Genomic DNA, 26,281 nt, shown 5'->3' with positions numbered 1-26,281 from the left:
GCTGGGAGAGGCAGGAGCTGAGAGAACACATAGCTAATGCCAGGAGGTACAGTGTCCTTAGAAACATACACAAATCTTACCCTCTTCACTTATAATCGTCCCACTTGGTCAGGAAAATTTAAAGTCATTTATTGAACATCAACATACATCAGATTCTCTGCTAGTCCACTTAGGTTTTCATTTAATCACCATGGCAACCCCAGGAGGTAGGTTCTCCTTTTATTCCCATTTTTAACGATGAGAAAATGGGTAAATAGAGGGTATGATGTCCTAGGTCACACAGCTAGGAAGTGACAGAGCAGGATCCCTCTATTTTGAGGGTCAGTGGCAAATGTTTAAGGTAAAGTTCACGCTGACGGCCCTCAGGCTAAACTATGTCTGTGGATACATTTGTTCATTTGTCACAGTGTTTTAAAAATTGTTTGAATGACTTTAGGTAGTGTTTTCTATTTGCCACAGGCCCCACCACTCCCAGTTGTCTTACACCTGGTCAACTGCTTGCCCCTTTAGGAAGTGGAATGTCCAGTTCTCGGCTACACCTTTCTTTTGCTTGAGTCAGTGAGGGCCATGACTAGTCAGTCAGGGCCAAAGGGATTGACAGTGTCCTAGGAAAAGAATGCTCTCTTTCTCCCTGTGAAGAGGGAAGAAGGGCTGGTAGCTCTCCCAGACTTGAGAGGATTGAGGACCTTCTGAGGCCTTAGGTTTTACCTTTGTGCGCAAAAGTCAGCTGTCATGAATTCAAGTTTCATAGTGGATCTGAAGAGGACAATGGAGAGGGAAATGCTTTATCCTGTCCTTGGAGAAGAAGGAAAGTCCTCCAAGCAGGCACACCTTGCAGCCATTCAGCCCTCGGCAAGGGTGTTATTCACACTGCACACTTTTGGGGGCACCTACTATGAACAAAGTACTGTGTGAAATTCGGGGAGGGATGCCTGCATGCATCTAGGGACAATAAAATTCTTAAGGAACTAATTAAAAGGCAGACTGTACTAATTTGTGGCGGGCCTGAAATTTGGAGGGGTTTGTTCAAAAGAACTAGGGTAAGTGGCATACCAAGTAGAGAGAACATGATGGGGAGAGGCACAGAGGTCAGAAAACATGGGAGGCATTCAGGGAAGGACAGTCACTGATGTTCTGGAAGATGTGGAGGGAGGAGCATGACCAGAGAACCAAGCAACAGACCACACTTGCTTTGGTAGCCCAGTCATGAATAGTAGCAAGTGCTTATTGCTTATATATATACTTACTGTATTTCTACTATATATATTTACTATATACATACCATATATATATATATATATATATATATATATATGGTATGTATGGTGATATATATATATCATCTCCTCTGATCCTCACAAAAATCATACAGGGTGGACACTCTTATTATCACATTTGCAGATGAGGAAACCGATGCAAAGAGCTCAGGGTCACATTCAGGGTCACCTAGCTAGTAAGCCAGGCAGTCTGGCCCTGAGCCCATGCCCCTAACCTTGGTCCTGTGCTGTTTCCAACAGCGACCAGCTGACCTGGCACGAGGGGTGTCAGACTGGGGCAGGAGATCGCGAGAGGTTTCCATGCGAATGACACCATTTTCCAAGACTGGAATCAAGGCCCTTCCCTGGATGACACACCTCCCTTTACAGTTTGTCTTCTCCCACTTACCCCTCCCAAGGCCCTTGTACTCCAGCCCAACCAAAGTCTTTTGGAAGAGCGTGAGCTTGCAAGTCCTATAGATGGTAGGGTCAAATTCTGACTTACCACTTCCTACCTCGGACGCCTCTGGGCAGGTTACTTACCCTCTTTCAGCCTCTGTCTTCCCATCTGTAAAACATGGGTGGTAATCGTACCTGGCCCCATAGAAATCTTGTGCGAATTGAAGGAGGCAAGTGCAAGGCATTTAACACGAGGTCTGGCACAGAGGCATAGCCCAATAGACAGCTGCTGTGAGCAGAGAATTAATTCCACAAGTGGTTGTCACGTAGGTCTAGGATCAGCAAGAGTGCAGGTGTGGCTTGAGTGAGGGCCCGTGAACTGCGCGCCACCCTCCATGTGAGGTGCTCCGGGTAGGGCCAGGTGGCTGCCAGTTGATGCGCCCTTGCTCTGGGGGTACCAGGAAGATTACTATTGCTGGTTCCCCCCTACTGGAGTCAGTCCTGCCTGTCTCTGGATGGTGGGAGCATACATCCTTTGCTCTTGGTGCCCAGACAGGCAGGGAATCAAGAAGCCGCCCCTGCCTTTGTCCAGACGCATCGGTGTGTGGAGCAGAAGAGGCAGCTCTGGAGCGCTGAACCTTGCGAGGTGCCCGCCAACCCCGGTTCCCCTCTGCCTCGGCCGCTGCCCTGGGAAAGCCGTAGCTGCTGTTGCCACCTAGTGGCGTGTTGCGGCAACACATGCATAAGGACTTCGGCACTCTCGTTCAAGGCCACAGAGCTCAGGGCGTCCTGGGAAGTAGACCCAATTCAACCTGCTCACAGGACAGAGGACAAAGCTGAGATCTAGAGGGCCAGACAGCGAGGTTCAGGAGAAGGAGTCCTGAGAGAGGGGTCGTGTGACCTAGGTTCTGGTTCCACCCCCCTGAGTCATTGCAGATAAACTACTGAACTTGTAGGAGTCTGTTTCTTGCCTAAAATGTGATGAAAATCCACATCTGTGCACAAGGGCATTGTGAGGCTCCCATGAAGGACTTTATAAACATCAAAGCACTTTGCAAGTGGGAAGGCTGGAGAGGTGGAGGAGGTGGTGGTTATGAGGTTGCTGCTGAAAGCGATATCGCTGTACCTGAACTTGTGAGTCAGGCGTCAGGCCTAGCATCTTCCCCCCGACGCTGTTGGGAGGGACCATGGACCACCCAAGCCGAGCAGGGAGACAGGAGCAGGACTGGACGTGGGTCCTCCCTCTTGCTGGCCCAGCATATCTTTAGGGTTGAGGACACGCTGAGGTCTTCAGTCCTGGCCACATGCCCCAGGCCTTTTCTCCTCCTGGGCCTTGCCTGAGGCCTCCTCACCCTAAGGCAGCTGCAGGTGGAGAATGCCTAGAGCCTGCAGTTCTTGGCTCCGGGAATGGAGCCTGTGGCTAGGTTTCCCCCCAAGGACAAAATTCTGAGTCTGAATGAGGGATAAGACACAGCACTCCAAAATGAGACCACCGGGAAGGGCTGGACTCAGCCCCGGGAGTGAGATAGTCCCTGGACCCGATCACGAAGTACCAGCTCATTGCTTCCTGCTGACAGACAAAGGGCCCTGGGGCAGGCAGCATCCCAGAGGCTTCTCGCTGTCCTGCTATGGCAGCTATCTGGACTGATCCAGCCTAGGAGGCCTGGAGTGTCTGGTTGCCCCCTAACAGTGGAGGGCTTGGGTCAGGCTAGGGCCATCCCCGTCCTAAGAGTCCTCTTGCAGTTGTGATGTGCTCCCCTGCACATAGCCTCCCCCTCCCTTCCACTGGCTTCAGAGGCAGTTGGTGTTTACTGAGTATCTAATATGTGCTAGACATTGTATTGAATGTTTTCACAGATACTGTCTCATTTCTTCCTTAAAGCAGTAGGGTAGTCGTTCCCCTATTACAGATGAAGATACTGAGGCTTCCAGAGATTGCTATTCAGTTAGTGAAGTGGGAGCTTGCTTTTCAGCTCAGACTTTTTGCTTGCTTGTCTTTACACCATCTAAGAATGCAAGACCTTCCGGAAGGAGACCTGGAATGAAGGCCTAAACGAGGGGTGAGCCCCAGGCTTCACTGAATAGAGGAGAGGATCCCAATGACACACTTTGCCAGAGACCCCCTGAAATGCACCCCTGCCAGCCTCACTCTGCCAAGGCCTTGCCCTCCCACCAACCTCTTTCTCACCCTCCTAGCAATCACCTCTGTGAATACTTACTTGCGCATGATTCCAAAAATTTTTGTACAAAACCCAGCATATTCGAATACATCTCTCTGCCCCTGCTTGGAATCTCTCCATATTCACAGAGATCTTTTTTCACTCTTCACCATCTCTTGACACAGAGATCAAATGCTCTCTCTTTAACTTCCAGATTACAGTCTTTCGTATGGCTGTCAGCTCTACACACTGTATTGGCTATTGCCCCCCTGGCAGACGTTGTGGCTGTTCTGGGTTTTTACCATCATGAACAACGTGTTCACTACACCTTTATCTTTGCATGGTTGCACAGGAAGGACTGTGAGACGGATTCCTGGAAGCAGAATTGTTGGGTCAAAGTACATACTTTCAGATGTTGCTAAACACTGCCAAATGATTCTCCGGAAAGTTTGTACCAGGTCGTACTCCCACCAACAGTGGGAGGAGTAAATACCTCTACCTGGAGGAGGAGTCAGTCCAGTAGTGAGGCTGGACACTGGTATACAAGGCATGATTCCAGAGGTACCCAGGATCGACTCCCCCAACCCCCCTTCAAGAATCGCCCCTTCCAGCCTGCCATGCTGTCAGGAAATCTCACTCATTCCTTGACCTGGAATTGGCATTAACTCCTGGTATTGTCTCTGGAGGACTCAGCTGTCTAGGAACAGACCTCAGTCCCAGAGGAACAAATCTGGGCTCTGGAAAGGGCAGCAAGGAAAGCCGGCTGCATTCATTAGCCACAGACTTGGTCAGGCCACATTATGACTTTCATGGGCCCTGGGCACTTCTGCCTTTGTGGATCCCTTCCTCCATTAAAAATATATATATACTGAAAAGTTATTTAATGACTGCATTGGTATAAAACAAGTATAATCCAGGCTGGATTGTATTCATTGTTTCCTCTGATTACCAAAAAAAAAAAAAAAAAAATTAAAACTCTTCCATGGGTTCTACAAATATTGTGGGCCCTAAGCACTGTGCCTAATGGATCAGTTAGCTCTGGACTTTTTCCCTAGGTTAGCCTTGCACGCACCTGCCTCCCTACTGGTTGTCTTCCTCCTTCACCTTGGCTTTGACATTGGAAAGGTATGACATTCAGGCCACCTGAATACAGCTGGCCATCACAGAAAGCACTGGGTAACATTTGGACCAGGTCAGGGCTGATAATAACCACTCACAGCGGCAGAAACTTGCAGTTTCCAGGGTCACTCACCAACATGGTTATCTTAAAATATTACGCCCATTTTACAGATTAGGAAGTGGGGACCGTGAGACAGAGAAAAGAGAAGTGTCTCGTCCGAGACATAGAGTTAGTAAGAAATAGAATTCTAGAAACTGCAGCCTTGGCTCACTTCACACCCTCCTGCACGGCTAGCTCTCTGCCGGCCTGGGTCAAGCCCGATCCTAGGATACATCTTTGTCCTTTGAACATCCTCAAGTGTGTGCCTTTACCAAAGACAAGGCAGTGACAGTGCCACATCCTGACAGGCACACGGGAGACACTCTACATATTTGGGCGACATATGGAAGCCAGTTGCAGCCATGCTTCCCGAAGCTCTCCCTAAATAACCGACTTCGGTTTGTGTGTGTATGTTTTTTTAAACTAGAGTAAATTGATTGTCACACATGCCTGCAATCTTATTTTAATGTAAGTAGAGCATGATTTGAAATTCGGAATTAGATGGCTCAGCATTAATTACCTCTCGACTGCACTTTTTATTTATGGAGTGTGTTTACTGTCGTTAACTAGGAGGATGCTGGAAGGGCATGGAAGGACGATTAGTCACAAGAGGGTGGATTTAATAAGTAGTTGTGGATAGCAAAATTAGAAATGGATTTACTTCTTTTTTATTCATATTTCATCTGATTTCCATATTCTTCTGATTTATCTAACCCCTTTGCCACATGCCCCCTCTGTTCCTCTTCTAGGAATCCTGCTTCCATTCCCCTCCTGTTACCCTATGCACAGTGTCAGTCATATTCACCTCCTAGGATGCCCCCCCACTACCTGTACTCCTGACGGAGTGGCCGCAGGTTAAGGTTGGTAAAGCGAGGCTCCCATCATGTCTTCTCCTCTTAAAAAAGCCATTGTGATGATTATCATTTTTATCTACCTTTCATTGAACACTTACTATGCCATCACTCATATTATTTTACCTTCCAGTAACACTTTGGGGCAGGAATAATTACACCCAGCTCATAGACGTGAAACTTGAGGCTCGACGAGGTTGAGTCTGTAGTTTGAAGTCACACAGCACAGATAGAGGACTCAAATTCATCACCTTCCATCACACTGTGCCATTCTCAGACAGGATAGCAGTCAGCAAGAGCTGCAAAAAGCAAGCCCGCCAAAGAGCCAGGAGTGCACAGGACCTAGGGCAAGAGCTGAATCTCCGTGCAAGCTGCCCTCGGAGGGAGGCAAATCCACTTTTGTCCTGTTCCCAACCCACTTTGCTTCACCCTGACTGTCTCCAGGCAGTGGTATTGATCTGGTTTCAAGTTGTTTTTTAAAACTGAAAATGCAGTGGGGTTGGTGTAGACTATTCACATAATACTTTCCCTCAGCACTAATTTCCCATGCCAGGAAGGAGCCAGAAACCAAGGGCTCTCTGCTCAGGGGGAGACCTGGGAGTCCCCCCGGGGCCCGCTGACCGGGCGATAGGGAGGCTGTGCATAGCCCAGGAAATCCAAGCCCACGGGCAGTTGAGCGTAGCACTTATGCGATCTGCCAGGCAGGGAGCAGGACCTTCTGGAGGCTTTGTGGGGGATGGTTCTTCTGTAGAGGAGGCTACTCTGCGGCCCCGGGCAGTGCTGCCCAGTGGAGCGGTGGAACCAGGGAGATTGCATTTCCTGTGGAGCCAAGTGCCTCCAAGTCCCATGAGCTTGCCGCCTGACTTGTTCAAAGGCCTGCGTGTGCCGTGGGCTCTTGCATCAGCCGTAGGACATGGTGACGCAGACCTGCTCACCCACATTTTACAGACTGGTAGCCGAGGGTTGTCGAGTTCAATTAAGCCAGCCTTGGTTATGGAGCATCTGTGGGAAAGACAGTCAGGCATAGGAGACCCGGGCCCTATCTTCAAGGAGTCAGGGAGGCAGGAAAAAGAAATGTACCTGGACAGCTGGAGCGAAACAACTCGGGCTGGGTTTGAATCCCACCTCCGTTACTTCCCTCCGATTGGCCTTTCCTGAGCCTCCTTTTGCTAACTTATAAACTGGGTATAATCACACTTACACTACGAGCTCCTCCTCCAGGTCTGCCTGTTGTCCGGCACGGCACCTGGCACAGGGTCCATGTGGGGGGTAAAGGAGGGAGCGTTGCTGAGAGTACTAACTGTGGTGCGTGGCTAAAACATGCAGTTCGGGGGTCCACGAGAAGCACTCGTGGATGATGGCTTTCGTCCTCCTCGGAGGGCTGAGTACCCCGTCTACAGAGAGGTGCAGACCCAGGAAAAGCAGGCTTGCGGGAGAGTGAGGGCATCTCTCAGCTGGACTCCAAGGCAGGTCATGATGCTGGAAGACCACGCTACGCGTGCACAGGATCAAGGATATTGACGGGCCGAGACGGGGCAGAACTCGACCAAACTACAAGGCTGGCCAAGGATGGGATCGAAACCCAGAGACTCTTAACTGTCAGAGAGTGTCATTTCTGGATGATGCTGAGGTTTCTTTTACTCTTTTACATTTCGCCAACAGATTGTGTAGCCATCCGCTGTTAAGATGCTCTTAGAATTTCAGATGGACTCATATTTTTAGAAGCAACATCACACTGAGCGTTTGACAATGATTGATTCATTTCTCGGCTTATTTTTAATACGCTTAAAGGCTATGGTTGATCATCGTTTATAGACAGAGTTAACGCAGCATTTATGGTTCCTGACTCCACGGGCCTGGGACTCCTGGTGTCCTCATTAAAATGAGGACACCCACATGTGAGAGTGGGTGGGGGAGCCCCTGTCCCAGGGGCGTCCCCACCTCTTTTGAGCGTCTTGCTTCACCACTGCAAGTCACCGGCTACTGCCGCCTGGTTCCCAGTCTGACTAGAATGTCATTAGGCTTTATTATGACTTTATTCTTTCCGTTGGAAGCCGGTTGATTAGGAGTTGGAGGCAGCCAGTAATTAAGCTCACCTGTCAGGGTTTCGCTTCAGTCAGAATGAAATGCGCGCTTTCATTTCCCTGGGTGTCAAGGCGTCGGAATTAAGCTCCTTAGGGGAACAATATCTGACCCAAAAATGTTAGAACAGGGATTCCCGAGATGGAAATTCAGTTAAGTTACCTCCTTGTCGCAACCCGGAAGAGCTGTGCGTTCTCGGGCTGCTTGAGAAAACTACTTATTTGGGGAGGAATATTGAGTTCCAAGCCACAATAGCCAGTGAAAGCAATTGCTGGGATCACAGCACTCAGACTTGATACTCATTCGTCCCCCAGAGAAGAGATGTGGGCTAGTCCGGAGACTTTGACGAAGAAAAGTGCAAAGTCCACAGAATCTTTGAGGGCCATTTGTCATCTGCGGGCAGGCCTGCCTCATGTCTGTGGCTTTGAGGGGGCTGTGTCACATGCTTTGTTCCTGCCGATGGTCCGTACGAGCCAAAGGCTACAGGAAGCTTTGTTCTTGACTCCTGAAAATTATAGTCTGATGTGCTTCAAAGGGATTCTAATGAGGACATTGGAGGCACAAAGAACTGAGCTGTGCAGATTCGGTTTGCAGTTCCGCGAAGTTGGCGTTACTTGGTCTCCCTAGCCAACGTCTTGCTCCCTTGCCCGTGCCTGGTGGCGACGGTCTTAGAGGCCCTCGTCCTCTTCACCTGCCTTTCCCCCTCTTTGCCTCTGCTAGGCCAGTCTCACCCAGCATTTTATCTAGAGCTCCTTTCTGAATTCTGTTCTCTCTCTTGACATTAAAGGTTTGGCAGACATTGCTTTCCTTTCTGAAATGTTTATTAGGGGCGCCAGGATGGCTCAGCGGGTTAAGCTTACGACTCTTGGTTTCAGCTCAGGTCTTTATTTCAGGGTCCTGAGTTGGAGCCTCGCGGCAGACTCTGCGCTCAGCAGGGAGTCTCCTTCTCTGCCTGTCTCTCCCTCTGCCCCTCCTCCCACAAAATAAATAAATCTTAAGAAAAAATTTTAAAAAATGTTTATTAAAGACATTTTCTGAGACTCTATTAATCCTCAAAATACTCACTTAGATCTCTTCCCCCCCCCCCCCCCCCCGCCCCCACTGTCATATATATGTCTCTCTCTTTCTTGTTCAGGTGTTTTTCTCTTGACTTTTTGAACAGTTCTTTGGTCTTTGCCAAGAAAGAACTCACTCAGGCTTGCTTTCCTAGACTCTGCACGCATTTGCCACCTCTGTCCAGGTAGATTTTACTGGCAAGAATCCAGGGAATTCCATCCCACCCTTAATGTTGCCTTGGTAACCTGTAACCACCCACTCTTTCCAGGGGTGCTTCTAGAACAGTCCCCAAAGTACGAAGTTGCAAAACGTCCAGTCTGGAAGGAACTTTATAACTAGCTCTGTCCCTCAATTCAGACTGAGAGGAAAAGCAACTTGCCCAAAGTCACACAGGAGGCAGAGACTGAGTCAGAATAAGGCCCCAGCCCTCCTGGTGACCCTTTGCTCTCTCCTATGAGAATTCATTTCTGCATACAATTGCCAGACCAGAATCCAACATCCTTATTGAGTCAGAATTATAGCTCTCACTTCTGGAGCATTAACTGTGCGCCCTGCATTAGGCTAAGTGCTTTTTCTATACACCTCATCTCATTCTCACCAAGTACCCTATGAGCTGAAATCCATTTTAAAGATGAAGAAACTGAGCTGGTGATGTGCTAGAGCTGGTTGGTCCTGGCTCTCGAGAGCCAATTGTATGTGTCTCTTCCTAATTCCCTGTTCAGTGATTTCATGTTGCTAGCTGACATTGGCCACAGTGGAGGTATTTACACCACAGAAATGGGCAAATGCTACAAACTGAGGCATTTCTCCATGTCCTGCACCCTCCACCCCAGGAGATCCAATGTACCAGCACACCCCTGGGCTTCCTATCAGCTAAGCAGCTTGCTCAGGGACACGCAGCTGGGATGTGAGAGAGCTGGGACTGTGACCCACAGGTGTCTGGCTTCACAGCCTGAGCCCTTCACCATCACCCTATACTGCTAGTCACCAAAGCCAGGTTTTTGGGGATTCATTCCCCCTGAGACTAGAGGCAGTGGTGCAGAAAAAGCAGCTTCTTTGGGTCTGATACCTAGGATGGTGGCAGGGCATGAGACACCCATATCCAGAGGGACCCCACCTGGTTGCTGGAGAAGAACGCCACCAGAGCATTTCCCAGACCTCACTCCGTTCCAACACTCAGGCCTCCTTGCTATTTTTAAGTGTTCCAATCACACTCGCAGCTCAGGGACTTTGTTGCTGTTCCCACAGTCTTGAATACTTTTCCACAGGTGAACACAGAGCTTGCTCCTTCACCTCCTTCTTGTCTGGGCTCTTCCTTGACCAACCCATCTAAAATAGCACTGCAATGGTCTCTGTTCACTTCCCATGTTCACAGCACTTATCACTGCCTGTCTCATAGCCCACATGCTTTTGTTTTCCATCTTTCTCTCCAACAGAAGGTAAGCTCCATGAAGGTTAGAACTGCGTTGTGCTCACATTATAGCTTCAGAGTGTGGAATAGGGCAGGATTGGATGAATAAAGTAATAAACCTCAGCTGTCACTCTATTCTACATGCTGCCTTTTTAGATATGCCTTAGGTGGTTGACTCCTAGCCTAGCTCTTCACTTGTAAAGGCAAAGGACTTTCTCCTTGGCTCTCTGACCTCAGGGGATCTTCAAAGTCTACAACCACCTTCTGCCTCCCCTTGAGTTCTTCTTTCATATTCCCATTTCCTCACGGGCCCCCCCCCACAATAGGCCAACAGTCACATCTATCAATGCTGATTTGCCGACAAATAATTATTAAACATTTTTATTTATTTATTTATTTTAGAGAGAGTTGGAGGGGAGGGGCAGAGGAAGAGGCAAGAGAGAATCTTAAGCAGGCTCTGCACTGGGCAGGGAGCCTGATATGGGGCTTGATCTCAAGACCCTGAGAACGTGACCTGAGCTGAAGTCAAGAGTCGGATGCTTAACCGACTGAGCCACTCAAGCACCCCAGTTATTACATTTTTTAAAAGATTTTTTAAAAGATTTTATTTATTTATTTATTTATTTGACAGAGAGAGGGAGAGCAAAAACAAGCAGGGGTAGCAGTGAAGGGAGAGGGAGAAGCAGGCTCCCTGCTGAGCAGAGAGCCCAATGATGCAGGGCTCGATCCCAGGACTCTGAGATCATGACCAGAGCCGAAGGCAGACGCTTAACCAACTGAGCCACCCAGGCTCCCCTATTAAATATTTTTAATAGGAACTTTTTTTTAAAAGATTTTATTTATTTATGTGAGAGAGAGAGCACACGTGCACAAGCAAGGGTAGGAGCAGAAGGAGAGAGAGAGAGAGGGACAAGCAGAATCCCCGCTGAGTGCTGAGCTCAACATGGGGCTTAATCCCAGGGAACCCCGAGATCATGGCCCGAGCCGAAGTCAGACACCCAACTGACTGAGCCACCCAGGTGCCCCAAAAGGAACTTTCAACTCCAAGAACTAATTACATTTCCATCTTAGAAGGTAAATGTGGCCATGCCATTGAAAATGATTATTTAAGAGGATGGTTGGGGCTGATTGAGTGTGACTTTTGAGAAGAGAATGTGAAGGGATTCAGGTCACAGCCCACAATGGGAGTGGCTGCAGGGAGCCTGGGCTGAGTGCCTGTTCACTCATTCTGACCTGCAGGGTCATATTTAGGCTCTTTCTCATATTTCCCTGGTCCTGTCTGGCAGTAAATACATAATCACTCTCACACACGTACACACACACACACCCCTTCCTTTCTTATTTCAAAAATCTTACGTGTTTATTGTACAAATTTTAGAACATATGGATAGGTAAAAGAACAGTTAAAAATTACTTAGGAGCGCCTGGGTGGCTCAGATGGTTGGGCGTCTGCCTTTGGCTCAGGTCATGGTCCCAGGGTCCTGGGATCAAGCCCCGCATCGGGCTCCTTGCTCGGTAGGAAGCCTGCTTCTCCCTCTCTCACTCTCCCTGTCTGTGTTCCCTCTCTCACTGTCTCTCTCTGTCAAATGAATAAAGTCTTAAAAAGAAAAAAAAGAATATGAGTCATTTAAAAAAAAAATTACTTGTAACCTCACCTCAGAGATAAGAGTTGTGAATATTTTGGTGAGTTATTTTTTGCCAGTCTTTTTTTCCTACTGATTAACATCTATGTATTTTCTGACCTACATTTTTAAAAACTTCATACATCATGGACATCTTTCCATGTGATTAATATTGTTTATACCCAGTCGCTTTTACTAGTATTTAGTTGTATGCAGGTAATTTATTTCACCCATCCCTGACCATTGGGCACTTAACATTGTTTCCAACTCTAGATTATTAATACTGAGATAGAATTTCTCCTTAGTGTGTCTTGGACAAAGAGTGATTATTCTCACAGTCCTTAATGTCAATTACTGCAAATTCAATCTATGGACTGAATGTTTGCGCCTCAGCACCCCCCCCATTCAGGTGTAGAAAGCCTTAATCCCCAATGTGATGGTATTAGGAAGTGGGGCCTTTGGAGATAATTAGGTTTAGATAAGGTCATGAGGGTGGAGCCCCACGATGGCATTAGTGTCCTTATAAGGAGATAGAGGGACCAGAGCCTGTGCTCTCCACCATGTGAAGATACAGTGAGAAAACAGCCATCCATCAACCAAGAGGAGAGCCCTCACCAAGAACCCCACCATGCTGGCACGCAGCCTCCAGAACTGTGAGAATTAAATGTCTGTTGTTTAAGCCACCCAGCCTCTGGAATTGTTATAGTTGCTACCTCACTGAGTATTCCACAAAAACTTACTAGAATGGTGTCTATAGGGCAACCATGACTTTACCTCTGGACCTTTGCATATTCTGTTCCCTCTCCTTGGATAACCCTTTCCAGGTTTCTTCCCCTGATTGTCATAGGTTCTTCCTGCTGCCCTAATCATACATTTCCTTATATTTTAATGTTTAGAAAGATGATGAATCTAACAGCCAGTGTGTGGGTTTGTGGTAGTAGTGAGTTGTGGACATAATTCCTTTTCACCCTTTAAAGTGCAGCACAGCCCAGGCGGGTAATTCCTGAGTTACCGAAACTCTTGGGCTACTCTCTCCTTGCACTCCCCACACTGCATGGCACTTGCCTGCCCGTTTGTCTCCCCCTGGCCGAGGACCTTCCTGAGAACAGCAAACAGGTATTTTTTGTTCCTATATACCCAGCTCCCAGCAGCTCAGTAGCCTGGGCCCCAGGGCAGATTCCGAGGGCAAGGGTGGGTGGGGAGCAAGTCTCTGGTTGTCTCCTTCCTCCTGGTTGAACAGGTAAATGGGAGTTACTTCCTCATTCCAGGCCATGGGGAACTCTGTCACAGAGCCCTTGGTGGGTAGGTCAGAGCATTTCACCTGCCCGACCTTTGAGATCAATGTCCATCTCAGGCCTTGGTGGGTGTATTTATTTGCTCTGAGTGAGGATGGGGAGAAAGCTTAGCAGGTGGAAGTTTTGGTAATTTGTGCCCACATGGCTCTAGAGAGCTACCAAGAAACCAGTTACCTGCATAGCAGTTGTTTTCAGGGTGCCCCACAATGACACTCAAGACTCAGGGGAAATGCTTGAATTTCAGCTTCACAAAAGGGCCTGCCAGAGGTATCTCCTTTCCCCACTGGCCCCGCCGCCCCACCCTGATACAGTGACTGTGAATGAAGTTGGCCATTGGAGCTTTTCAGCATTCCCTCCTCCCAGCTTCTCCCCTGCCCCCACTCCCTTCTGGGTCTTTCTCTTTGTTCAGAGTTCATCTTCCCTTGTCTGCCTCTGCAGGACTTTTTGTCTTGTTTTTTTATTGCTTAGCTCTAACTCCAGAAAGAATATGGTAGCTGTTCCATGGAAATACACGCTGCACAAAGCTGGGAGATGGACGATCGTCCCTCTCCAGCTCGGAAGGTGGGTGAAGGCTTCAAGCAGGCGGTGGGTGATGCTTGAAGGATGGGTAGGATTCAAATAGCTGAAGAAGTGGTAGAGGAAGGGGAGAAGTCACCCCAAACTTAGGCAGGAGTAAGTCATGGTCAGGAAGGGGAGGACTGAGGCTGAAGCAAATGTTTATGTGTTATGTTCATAAAGTGCCCTCAATATGCTGCCTATTTGCATGTGTGGGTAAACCAAATGCCCCCAGGCCCCTGGTTCTCCAGCTCATGTGTTGGTGTGGGCTCTCCTCACTTTACCCCCATGACAACCCAGCCTCCAAACTCAGTACCTCTCCAAATTCAAACCCAAAGAATCCATGACCATAAAACTGTTGGTTTCCAATTTAGAGTTCACTGCATATTTTGTAGAAGAGATGGGGGGAATGGGCTTATCTTGTACACGTCATCACAAATAACTGGAAAAATCCATTAGATGTTTCTATTCCACCCCCCCCCCCCAACTCCCTAGTCACATCATGGTGTGGAGAGGTGTTGCTCCCACCTTCCCTCAGTCTCACTCTTATTGGCCCTTTTTATCTCCTGGACTCTTCCCTGTGAATGTTACCTTTCTCACTCTTCATCAGCCAGCTTTTACCACTCAACTTATACACCACCAATACATCATGTTAGTCGACAGGGCCCCCTAGTTTCTTGATCTAAACCCTCCTGCAATGAGGTTTATTTGGCTCTATTTTCCAAACAAATGTAATGCCTTCCCCAAGAGATATTCTGTGGCTGATCTAGCCTCCCTCTTGTTAAACTCATATTTTCTCATTCAAATTCCCACAACCACCCTTCTATTGTCTTCATGGTATAGATTAGACAACTAAAAATAAGAGAAGTGAATTGGTTTGCCCAAAGTCACACGGCGGCCAATAAGGCAAAGATAGACCTGAACTCTGTCACTTTTTAAAAATATGTAACAGCTACCTCTTATACAGGGAGTGTGAGGAGGGTGACTTTGATGGGACTAAGGCTTGACATGTAGCTTGGGACCTGTGTTAGGTTCCCAGGGCTGCCATAAAAAAAAAAAAAAACAAAAAAACCCACAACAGGGTGGCTTCAAACAATAGAAATGTATTCTCTCATAGTTTTGGAGGCTAGGAGTCCAAAATCAGGGCATTAGTATGGTTGGTTCTTTCTGGAGGGTTCCTCCAGGATCCTTCCTTCTGAGGGAGAATCTGCTTCATGCCTCTCTCCTAGCTACTGGAGGTTGCTGGTGATCCTTGGCATGTAGACGTGGTGCTCCGAATGCTGTCCTCGTTTTCACATGGCATTCTCTTGGGGTGTCTCTGTGTCTTCACGTGGTCCTGTTATGAGGACACTAGTCATTGGATTTAGGGCCTACCCTAATCCATGATGAACTCATTTTAACTAATTACATCTTATTTCCAAATAAGGTCACTTCCTGAGGTTCCAGGAGGAGAGGGAATTTTGATGAGACACCATTCAACCCAGTAGAGGACCAGTTCATAAGGGTCCTAGAAAGTAATGCTGGGAAATGTAGACTCTGGGCAGGGAACAATCATGAAGGGTTTGGGAGGGGGAGGATGGCAGGACCGAACCGAAAATCTCTCCCATCGAATCTGACTGGCTCCCTGTGATTTCCTGATCCCCGCAGCTCCTTGTGCCTGCTGCTTTATTCGGGAATTAAACTGGGTGGGCTTCCGCCAGCAGGTGAGCCTTTTCCCAGAGTGGCAGTCTTTTCTTTCTCGGGAACTTTGCACTTTGGGAGATACTTTGCACTTGCCTCCGTTGCGCCTTGGGCTAATCTGTATGCCGCTTGAAACTATTTAAAGCCTGATGCATTAGTCACAACAAATCTGCTCCCGCTGGGAGCTGAAAAGACTGAACGGGGCGCCAGTTTCTTTTTGGTAAGTGCAGTCTGTTTTCCCCCTCACGTCATTTGTGCCCGGCTCCTTGGATTCCTTGGACTTCAGGCCCGGAGTCTCTTTGCTGAGTTGTCCCTGGTGCTGGAAGAGCTGCCAAGGGCTAGTCAGGGCACCTTTGAAAACCTTTCTGAGGACAAGGGCCAGGGGCTTAGGCAGGGCAGGGGGGCAAAGTAGGAGGGGCCGCGAGGCCTGGCTGATCCATAGGCTCAGCGAATATGCCACACCTGCTGGAAGTCGTCGGAAAGGCCTCCGATGACCTCTTCACTGCCCCGCTCTGACCCGCCCCCACAAACACCGGGTGGTTTTGATGTGCCTTGAAGCTGGGAGAGCACCAGAACTTTGCGCCTGCTCTAGTGGTTCCATCTGCCTTTGTGACTTTGCCAAACCCTCAACCGGCCCAGAAGGGGAGCGGGCTTGGGAGAGACACAGTTGGCCTCAGTGAGTGTGCAGAGGCCTCAGGCTTCCATTTATTTTGAGCAGGGATCCTCAAGCAGCAAGCATGGTTTCTCCACATGGGGCCTAACGATGTCTTCAGATTCTGTCTGGGGCTGTACGTTGGGAGAGAAAGCGAGCGTAGTATGGTGATGACAAGAGGAGAGTTTGGATTCCTGAATCAGAGGCCTTCTGTCCTCTGCTCTGGGAGATCCCTCTAGCTGTGGGCTCTCAGGCAAGCAGCTCTGAGCCTAAAGAGTGGGTAATTCCTGGCCCTCAGCAGGGTTTCAGAAGCAGTAAAGGGAGGATTTATGGAAAAGTGCTTTGCAGGCTATAGGGTGCGCAGGGGGCGTATAGTAACAGAACTTGTGGGGCCCTCTCTCTGGTGCATAGTAATAGCTTACCTTTACGGAGGGCGCAGTATGCGCTAGAGGGTCCGCTGAACACTTCCCGTGGATCGTTTTATGTAATCCGCACAGGGGCCAAGGAGTTAGGACCATTATTGTCTCTCCTGTGCAGATGAGGGAACTGTGGCTAAGAGAGGTTCAATCACTTGCTGAAGGCCAAAAGCTAAGTAGCTGTGAGGACTCCGTTCACACTCCGGGGCCTGCGGACTTGAGCCCTGGTCTATGCTGCCTCTCTTGATGGCAGTAAGAATTTTTAAACTCGCTGTTATCGGGACCTAGTCTTGACAAACCCTGAAAATCCACGGTCCCTCATCGTCACGGAAGCCTTGTGCTATAAAAGCCTGCCCTCCACCTGATGAGTGAGGAATTTGTGCACTTTACTGAGCACCTACTCTTCCGTTCGAGGCACGGGGGGACACAACAGTGAACGAGATGAGGGGCTTCTTGCCTTCCTGGAACTTATATTTTAGCACCGTGGAGACAAGCAGTGATACATAAGGAAAATCATTTCAAGTCACGGTGAGGGTGAGGAGCATAAAACCGAGTGAAGTGGCAGAGAGAAGGAAGGCCAGAGAAGGCCTCTCTAAGGTGGGGGTGGGGGGACATTGGAACTGAGACCAGAAGGGTGAGGCGAGGCCTCTGAGGGAAACGTGTGAGGAGGAGCTCTCTCAGGTGGGGGAACAGTGGGGGTCTGTGAGGAATAGAGGGGGCGGGAGGAGCTGAGGAGGGGAGCCCAGTGAGCGAGAGGAAGTGTGGAGTGGGCCATGCGAGCAGGAGCAGTGGCCGTGGTAGAAAGTGAAGTGCCTCTTACGAGAGGCAGTGAGGGTCAGGGACCCTTTCTCACTCATGCCAACTCCTCAGAGCAACTGTGCTGCCACGCCGTCAGCCAAGTGCTCAGCGAGGGCTGATGACCGAGGAGAGGGCCCAGGCCTGGGCAGGGCAGGATGGGCGGGTGGGAAGCGTCCTTGGTGGGTGGGCTCCCGCTTGGAGTCCGTGGAACCCTCTCTACTTCGCTGCAGGGCAAATAGGTGGCAGACCTGGGGGCCTAAGGGTTCCCCTCACACACACATACAGGTTAGTGGTCCTAATCCCATGCATCCAGGGATTGGCACGGCTGCTAGTCACCTGTGAGTAGACCCAGCCGGCCGCCAGAGTGGGAGCAAGATTTTCCCAGGAAGGCAGAGCCGCCTCTTCTGCCCACCTTCTCACACTCTCCCTGCCCAGGAGAGTGTCGATCTTAATTAATGACCCCCTCTGGGGATTTTGTAGGAATCCACTGTCTACGGAGAATTGCTGTTATGTATTCTAAAGAGCCTATTAAGATTGTTCCCCCCTTGAGAGGAAGGAGATGCTTTGTGTGATGAATCAGAATAAAATCATAAACTTTGGACCTGGAAGATACTCTGGAGTCAGTGTCGCGCAACACTCTCACTGATAACAAGAGACGGAGGCTTGGGGATTATTTAATTCGGCGTTGTAAAAAATAGTTGGCGAAAGCCTTTCTGGGGAAAAAAAATAAAAACCAATCAACTACACTTTTCCTGACCTTGTAAACAGAATAAATGGATCCTCTGATTGAACAGAGGCCGGCAGCAGATGAGAGCGGGGCTTCTGGTGTCTAGGACGGGGGTGGTTCCCACATGCAGTACTTAAGAGCTAGATGTTCCTGTTTTTTTTTTTTTTTAAGGTTTTATTTATTTATTTGACAGAGAGACACAGCGAGAGAAGGAACACAAGCAGGGAGAGTGGGAGAGGGAGAAGCAGGCTTTCTGCCGAGCAGGGTTCCCGATGCAGGGCTCAAACCCAGGACCCTGGGATCATGACCTGAGCCGAAGGCAGACGCTTAACGACTGAGCCACCCAGGTGCCCCAAGAGCCTGATTTTCTTGGGCAAGTCGCTTCATGTCTAATTCCTCAGTTTCCTGATTTGTAAAATACAGGCAATAATGGACACGCACCTAAAGGGGTTTTGATGTGAACTGAATAAAATAACATAGCATATATAAAGTGCTCGTCACACAGTGAGGATTCAACAAAAAATCACTGCTACTACCATATGGGGGTCCAGACGCAGAAGACGCAGATCAGCAGTGATGCAGAGCAGATGAAAATGCTCGGGAATGGCAAGCTGGCCTGCAAATGGCACTGCTGTTCTCTTGAGCTCAGGCTTCCATAACGTCCCTCAAAGTTGAATTTTATTAATTTCCCCCCAAAAGTTTATCTTACCATTTGCCTCTATTTCCTGAAAGGCGATTTCTGTTGTTGTTTTTTAAGATTTTACTTATTCATTTGACAGAGAGAAAGAGAAAGAGAGAGAGTGCACGAGCAGGGGAGGGGCAGAGCGAGAGGGAGAAGCAGGGAGCCCGATGCGGGACTCGATCCCAGGACCCTGGGATCATGACCTGAGCCAAAGGCAGACGCTTAACGACTGAGCCACCCAGGCGCTCCTATTTTAGAAAATGTAAAAAAAAATTTTTTTTAATTATTTTAATTCATCAAAATTACCTGCTTACAAAATTTTTTACATCTGTAACTAATGTTGAATGACAAATATAGTAAATGTTGAACATTAGTATTATAAAAACTAGCATATTGGTTTTGTAGATCATATACATTTTATATTTAAATTTTTTTTTTTTAAGATTTTATTTATTCATTTGACAGAGAGAGAGATAGCGAGAGCAGGAACACAAGCAGGGGAGTGGGAGAGAGAGAAGCAGGCCTCCCGCGGAGCAGGGAGCCCGATGCGGGGCTCCATCCCAGGACCCTGGGATCATGACCAGAGCCAAAGGCAGACGCTTAACCATCTGAGCCACCCAGGAGCCCCATGAAAGGCAATTTCTAAGAGAAAAATATTCCCCATTCAGTGAGACTTCCAGCATGTGAATTAGGATTTTACCACAGAGTTTTGACTTTATTTCACCAGCGGCCTCAGCACATCTGCCAGTGTGTGAACCTAGACACTGTTGCCATGAGAGGCAGGTTGGAGAAAGGTACCCAGCCTGACCCAGCGGTTGTAGGACCCCATCCTTTGTCCCATCTCAACTCAACCCCCAGGGCCACACGGAAGATTTGTCAGATGACAGCTCATCTTATCCTACAGGCACCATATTATGATTTCAGGTGAACTCATCACTGGACAGCGATGTCTGTTGTTAGTCATTACCCTCCTGGCGTCGGGGGAGATTTCAGGCATGTGGAAGTCACCAGAAGCCCCATGCCCAGCAGCCACTGACTCACAAGCTCTGAGAACTGACTGTTCATGGTGACTCGGCATTGACTCGTCCCTTTGGTAGGCTCTGCAGGAGCCTGGCTGGGCCTCACCATGTCCTGTTCCTTTCTCCTCTGCTGAATGCAGTCCCTATCTTCATGTTAGGATGCATCTTTTCAAAAATAAAATTAGAAGAGTAAGAGAGAATAATTTTTTTAAAAAGATTTTATTTATTTGCTGGAGAGAGAGAGAGAGAGCACAAGCAGGGGGGAGCGGCAGGCAGAGGGAGAAGCAGGCTTCCCACTGAGCAGGGAGCCCGATGTGGGACTCGATCTCAGGACCCTGGGATCATGACCTGAGCTGAAGGCAGACGCTTAATGACTGAGCCACCCAGGAGCCCCAAGAGAGAAGAATTAAGAGCCATTTCCAAGAAGGAATTTAGCTAGGAGAACCGAATCCTGTCTAATATCCTGGGTTAAAGAAAACCAGCTATGAACTACAAATGCAGTTGACTTTGGCCCTGAGATCTGTAGGGAAAACTAGAAAAAGAAATAGTCATGAATCAGCAGCACCAGCAATGTTTGCTTGTGAGCTCTTTTAGTCATGTGCGGGAGTACATAATTCCGTCCCGGGGTCCTATGGAGTTTGCTTCGTGCCCCAAGGTGTGGAATTTGGAAAAATACCAGCCCTGGCAGTTCTTGGGAAACAAAGCAAAGGAAACTCCCATGAGAGTGCTGTTTCTTGGAGAACCGTTACTCACCTGGGCCCTGGGTTCAGGTGGAGGTTCAGAGTGAGTCTGCAAGGGCTCGTGGGGCACCTGAGCCCAGGAGCTGCTCAGTCGATGCCAAGGCTGGGAGCCAAGGATGTCCACAGGGCCCAGGGAGAGGACACTCAGGGGGGCCTTTGGACTTTGGGGAGTCGTTTACTGCTTCATCTTCTTATCCCTAGCACCTGCTGTGCACCAGGCACTATTCTAGGCACGGAGAAACAAGAAGAACAGTTTCTGTTGTCATGGAATTCACCTTCTTGTGGGGAGATGCAGACACCACACATGGAAGCAAATGCATTAAGAAGTTTATTTCAGAGTGGCAAGTGCTATGAAGACAGTAAAACAGGGCAATGCGTTCGAGAGCAATTGGGGGTGATGTTAGACCATAATGTTAGATCTGAAGCACCAACCATGGGAAGACCAGGGGATCCCGATGCAGGCAGTAGAATTACCAGCACAAAGGCTCCAGGTGGGGACAGCTGTGGCCCCTTCGATGCACATAACAATGACCAGTGTCCCTGGAGCCTCGTGAATTTGTGGCTCCTTTCAGATTTATCCCTGGCATGCTATCGCCCCAACGGCAGTGTCCATTCAGAGAGCCATCTCCCGGAGGCAGGGTCAGAAGGAGTGTCTCGAAATGCTTTGGAGACAAGCAGAAATGATTGATGAGAGGACTAATCCTGCCCTCCTCCTCACCTCCACATCTAACCCACCATCAAGTCGGTGGGCTCATGCTCCCTGTTTTCTCCTAGGAAGTCTACTTCTCTTCATGTCCACCACCTTCACCCTGGTTCAAACCCCCAGCCTCTCCTCCCAGGTCCCCTGGAAAAGCCTCTGAAACTGGTTCCTCATGTATGGTCTTGCCCATCCCTGGTCCACTCTCCACACTGTGGTCAGAATGATCTTTTAAAACCTCAGATCTAGGGGTGCCTGGCTGGCTCAGTCAGGGGAGCATGTGACTCTTGATCTTGGGGTTGTGAGTTGAGGCCCCACATTGGGTATGGAGATGACTTGAAAATAAAAGCTTTAAAACAAAACAAAACCAAACCTCAGATCTAATCATGTTGTATACACCTCCTCCGTACTTTTCCATGATTCCGCATTGCTGTCAGGATTAGGACCCAAATCCCCACAAGCACAATCAAGGCTCTATCTGTACAGAACCCTTATTTCTTTTCTAGCCTCGTTTCCAGCCATTTGTGGCTCCACTTTGTGCTCTAGCTACAGAGGCTTTCTTCCAGTTCCCCTAATACGCTGTACCAGTTTTGGCCTCAGGACCTTTGCACAAGCCTCAAGGGCTCTTAATCTCTTCTCCTTCCATGCACCCTGGCCTCAGCAACTTCTATCCAGGCTGCAGCATATCTGTTACTTCAGCAGGGACGTCTTCCTTGTGGTTCAACACTGTGATACTATGTAGGGTCTTTGGTTACATGTCCCCAGTAGCAATTCATATTTATCATCCTAGCTCTCAACACATTTCTATTTATTTGTGATGCCTCTTTTCCTGCACGAGGCCATACACTCCAGGAGGGTGGGAACCAATTTGGTCTTGTCCATGGTTGTGTCCTCAGCACTTCGGAAGTGTCTGGAGCACAGGAGACACTTGATACATATTTGTTGAGGCAATGAAGGAATGAGTACTCATAAAGACCTTGACTCTTAAATGTTCCACTTGAATGTGCTACTTGCTTTCAACAAAATGAACTAACAGGAGACCATCTGTATTTTCTGTTCCATTTCTCTACCCTATAGAGATGGTGATTGATATCTGGAGTTCAAGAATAAGCATAGTGAGCAGGAATTCTGGCAGATGAACAACCTGCTTAGGAAGCCTGTTCTTGCCTTCGACTATCAGAACAGTGTTATTTTCTTTGGCCCGAAGGAGTCTAAGACTGTGTGTACTCAGGGAAATGGTTTAGACCTGCAGTGTGGAGCTGGGGCCAGGGGTGAGACTCAAATAATAATCAAGTGGAAGAGGGTTGTGTGAAGCCTGGTGGGGGACATCGCCTTTCTCAGCGGCTGAGGAATTGGAACATTCCCCCTTGTGTCAATGTGGAAGTGAATGAATTAAGTTCCGTTTTATGCCGTGCCTGGAAAAATACCAATGCTGCACTCGCATAGTTTCTGCAAGCAAACCCCAAATGCCACTCAGTCTCAGCCCTCGGAGAGACTGTTACAGGGGGAAAGAATCAACATTCACAGACTATGGGAAATACCACTGAAGTGGAAAAAGATTAGAGCCGTAGATTTTTGCTTTTTTTGAGGTTATGTACTCCTTTGAAAATCTGATAGAAGCAATGGACCCTTGCTCTCCTTCGTGCCCCTTGACCCTCTGCAGAAAATATATCTCTATAACATCCTCTTATCCATGGAGATCCTGGAGGGCCATAGCCTCAGGTTAAAAAATTCCAGTTAGTGGGCCTGGTTGGAAATTGAGCAGAAATAAGCTAGTAAGAGATGACATGGAAGCACAAGTTAGATAAGGTTTGATTTAAAGAATAAAATAGAAGCACCCTGTAATTAGGTTTTTGTATTCCTGAAGTTCTTTGCTTTTTATTTTTATTTTATTTTATTTTTTAAAGATTTTATTTATTTGACAGAGAGAGAAAGAGTGAGAAAGGGAACACAAGCAGGGGGAGGGGCAGAGGGAGAAGCAGGCTCCTCACTGAGCAAGGAGCCTGACGAGGGACTCGATCCCAGGACCCTGGGATCATGACCTGAGCCGAAGGCTGACGCTTAATGACTGAGCCACCCAGGCGCCCAGTTCTTTGCTTTTTAGAACAAGTTGGTTGGCACAGGGCGACCACGTGCCCCAGAGTGAAATAAGGCAGACCTCTAGGGGCTGAGGGGAAGCCACTCTGAGTATTTCCCCAGATTTAGCCAACCACGGTGATCCATCCACTAAAATCCACCAGGCGGCCAGGATTTTAGTCTGTCATGTTCACCACTGGTCCCCACTGTCTTGTTCGGTGCTTGGCACGTAGTAGGTGCTCAATAAATACTTAGTGAGTGGCTGACTCAATTAGTCTATCCTGGGTTGCCCCACTTTATTCTGTCTTCCTCTCCTTCCTTTTGTTCTGGATTTATCAGATTTTAGTTTTTATTTATTTGTTCAAGAAATCTTTGTTGAGGTCGGTGATGTGATGGCATGTGTTAGCTGAATCCAAAGTTGATGCAAATTCTAAAATTACACTCAAACCTTAGGTAAAACAAACAAACAAACAATATTTGTTTTCGCCTTCTGGTGGGCATTAATTGTCCCTAGGCATGGAATGACATGAGACTGAAGAGCTCCTGCTCTGGGATTCATTACCCCCAGGTTAAAGTCTCAATTCTGCTGCTTGGGAGTGATGAAAGCCTCAGTTTCTTCAACTGTAAAATGGGGTGTGAGAATTACATAAGGTTATGCAGTTAGAGCACGTAGCATGATTCTTGACACACATCTACATGTTGTTTTAATAAATGTCAGACATTTTTATTCTTACCTGGCTCCTCTGTCATATAGTTCGTTGGTTCCTTTAGGGTCCTCTTCCCTCTCTGAGCCCACAGTTCTGAACCCCAGAAACGGTTGCTAACTATACAATAGGTCAGGTGCGGCCTCTAAAAAGTCCCAGAAATATTCAGTCATGGCAATACTTAAGGGCTGGGGACATTACTAATTTCCTCCCTTCCTATTTTTCCGTATTTTTTATTTCAATTAATAAGCATGTATCACTTCATAATTTAGGAAGGACCGAATAAGAAAAAATATTGTAGCAAAAATGTGTTTATTCCATGTTGCTAAATTCAGAGGTAGGAAACAAGAACATTTTATTGTGTCTGGTCTATAGAATCAATTCCAGGAAACCAGGAGGACTCGGTTTGTCCATTACGTGGCCCAAATAAAAATGCCCAAATACATGTAGGCGCCAAGAAAGGACGGCTGCATCCCTGAGTGGGCATGGATGTGCTGTGCTGTTTGGTACATGTGGGTTTAGGAACGGGGGACTCCTGGTTTCACCTCCGAGCTCTCCCGCTTTCCAGCTCCATGTGCAACTTTGGGAAAATTTCAGCCCCAGTTTTCTCATCAGTAAAGTGGGAGAGACAAATGGAGAGACTCTTCCTTACAGATTGTTGTGGGAATGAATATTGAATACTTCACACGTCAGAGGACGTCTTCCATGCATTCTTGCTTTCTTTCTGTTTCTCCAATAGCATCAGTGACATCATCATCCTTTATGTTATGCGTGTGTGTGTTTTGAACATGCGTGTGCCTATAAAAGTATATACAAATGTCTGCACTTTGATGTCGACTCATCATCTCGGCCCGGTCATGGCCAAACTAGAACTCTTGATTTCCCAAACCCATCCTGCCGGCTGCCCCTCCCTTAGTCTTCTGCACATCAGGAAATGGCGCCAACGCTCACTTGGTTAGTTGTTCTGCCTCAAAAGCTAAGAGTCGTCCTTCGCTCCTCTCCCTCCCTCACATCCCGTATCCAGTGTGCTAACTCTGCTGATGTGTCTCAAAATCAGCCCCTTCTTTTTACAGCCACTGCCCCACCGCAGACAGAGCCACTGTCCTCTCACTACCGTGCGGGACAGTAGCTCCTGCCTGCACCGGGTGCCCGACCCTACGACCGCCCCCGACAGGGGCCCCCAAGTGAGCGCTGACACGCTTACCTTGGGCTGTGCCACATCCTTGCTCAGAACGGCCCCCGCCGGTGGTGGCTTCCTGTGACGCTGGAAATAAAACCGGGGTGGCTCACTGTCCTTCAGGCCTCTGTACTGGGGAACAAGCAGACCTCTTCTGTCAAGGGCCAGGTGGTAAATATTTCAGGTTTGGCGGGCCACATAGGAGTCTGTCACATCGCCATCATCTTCTTCTCCTTCGTTGTCTTCATCGCGGTCTTCATTTCTATCACCTTTTTCTTCCAACCCTTTCAACATGTCGTCACTGTTCTTAGCTCACGGGCCGACAGGGACACACGAAGGGCTGGCGTGTGCAGAGTCCTGCGTTACGTGTGCTGGCCACGACTTTCCTCTCCAGATCATCTGCTCTCCCCGTCTGTCCTGCTCTCTCTGCTCTGGCTTCAGCGGTGCTCTCACTGTCCTTGAGCAGCGCCCTGACTGGGTTCTGCTCAGGGCCCTTGCTCTCCTATCCCTCTGCCCCTGATGCTGGCCCCTCAGGTCTGCTACGGGGCTCACTTGCTTCGTTTGCATCTCTGCTGGCAGGTGCCTCCTCGGAGAAGCCTCTCTGAGCTGCCTTTCTATAGTACTCACCACCCCCCGCACCCCCAGGCACATTCTCTCCCTCGCCTGGCTATACTTCTTCTGGTACTTACTATACATTTCCTTGCCTGTCGGTTTTGCTGCCCTTGTGTGTAATCTTTTGTCTTGTTCAACACTCTGTCTCCCCGACACCCAGAAAAGAACAGGGCACTTAGTGGTCATTCAGAAATATTTGTTGCATACGTTAATAAATGTAAGAACAGTTCTGCCCTGTAGCTAGTTTTCCACCCCTGCCATTCCACTCATCTGCAACAAGGCGGCCCTCTTTATACATTTTCCGCCCCGTTGGCTGTGTCTGATAACGGCACCAAGCTGCGCTCTGAGTGACACTGAGGACTGTGAGAACCCACTTCCATGTGCTGTCGGGGTCTG

The 26,281-nt window shown here is 48.5% G+C and overlaps 1 protein-coding gene and 1 non-coding gene across 4 annotated transcripts in view; both read left to right on the top strand.

Moving 5' to 3' along the window:
• NAV2 (neuron navigator 2) overlaps positions 1–26,281 on the top strand; it is a 394,949-nt gene that overhangs the window by 26,130 nt on the left and 342,538 nt on the right. The gene's annotated exons all lie outside the window — the stretch shown is intronic.
• Positions 23,772–23,843, top strand: LOC123326310. The gene has a single exon (XR_006541014.1). It is a non-coding gene; the product is annotated as a small nucleolar RNA SNORD45 (small nucleolar RNA).

The sequence above is a fragment of the Neomonachus schauinslandi genome, chromosome 11 (assembly GCF_002201575.2).
Source record: "Neomonachus schauinslandi chromosome 11, ASM220157v2, whole genome shotgun sequence".
NCBI lineage: Eukaryota > Metazoa > Chordata > Mammalia > Carnivora > Phocidae > Neomonachus > Neomonachus schauinslandi.
The sequence above is the reverse complement of the archived record's forward strand: the minus strand, read 5'-3'. Positions and strand labels throughout refer to the sequence as shown.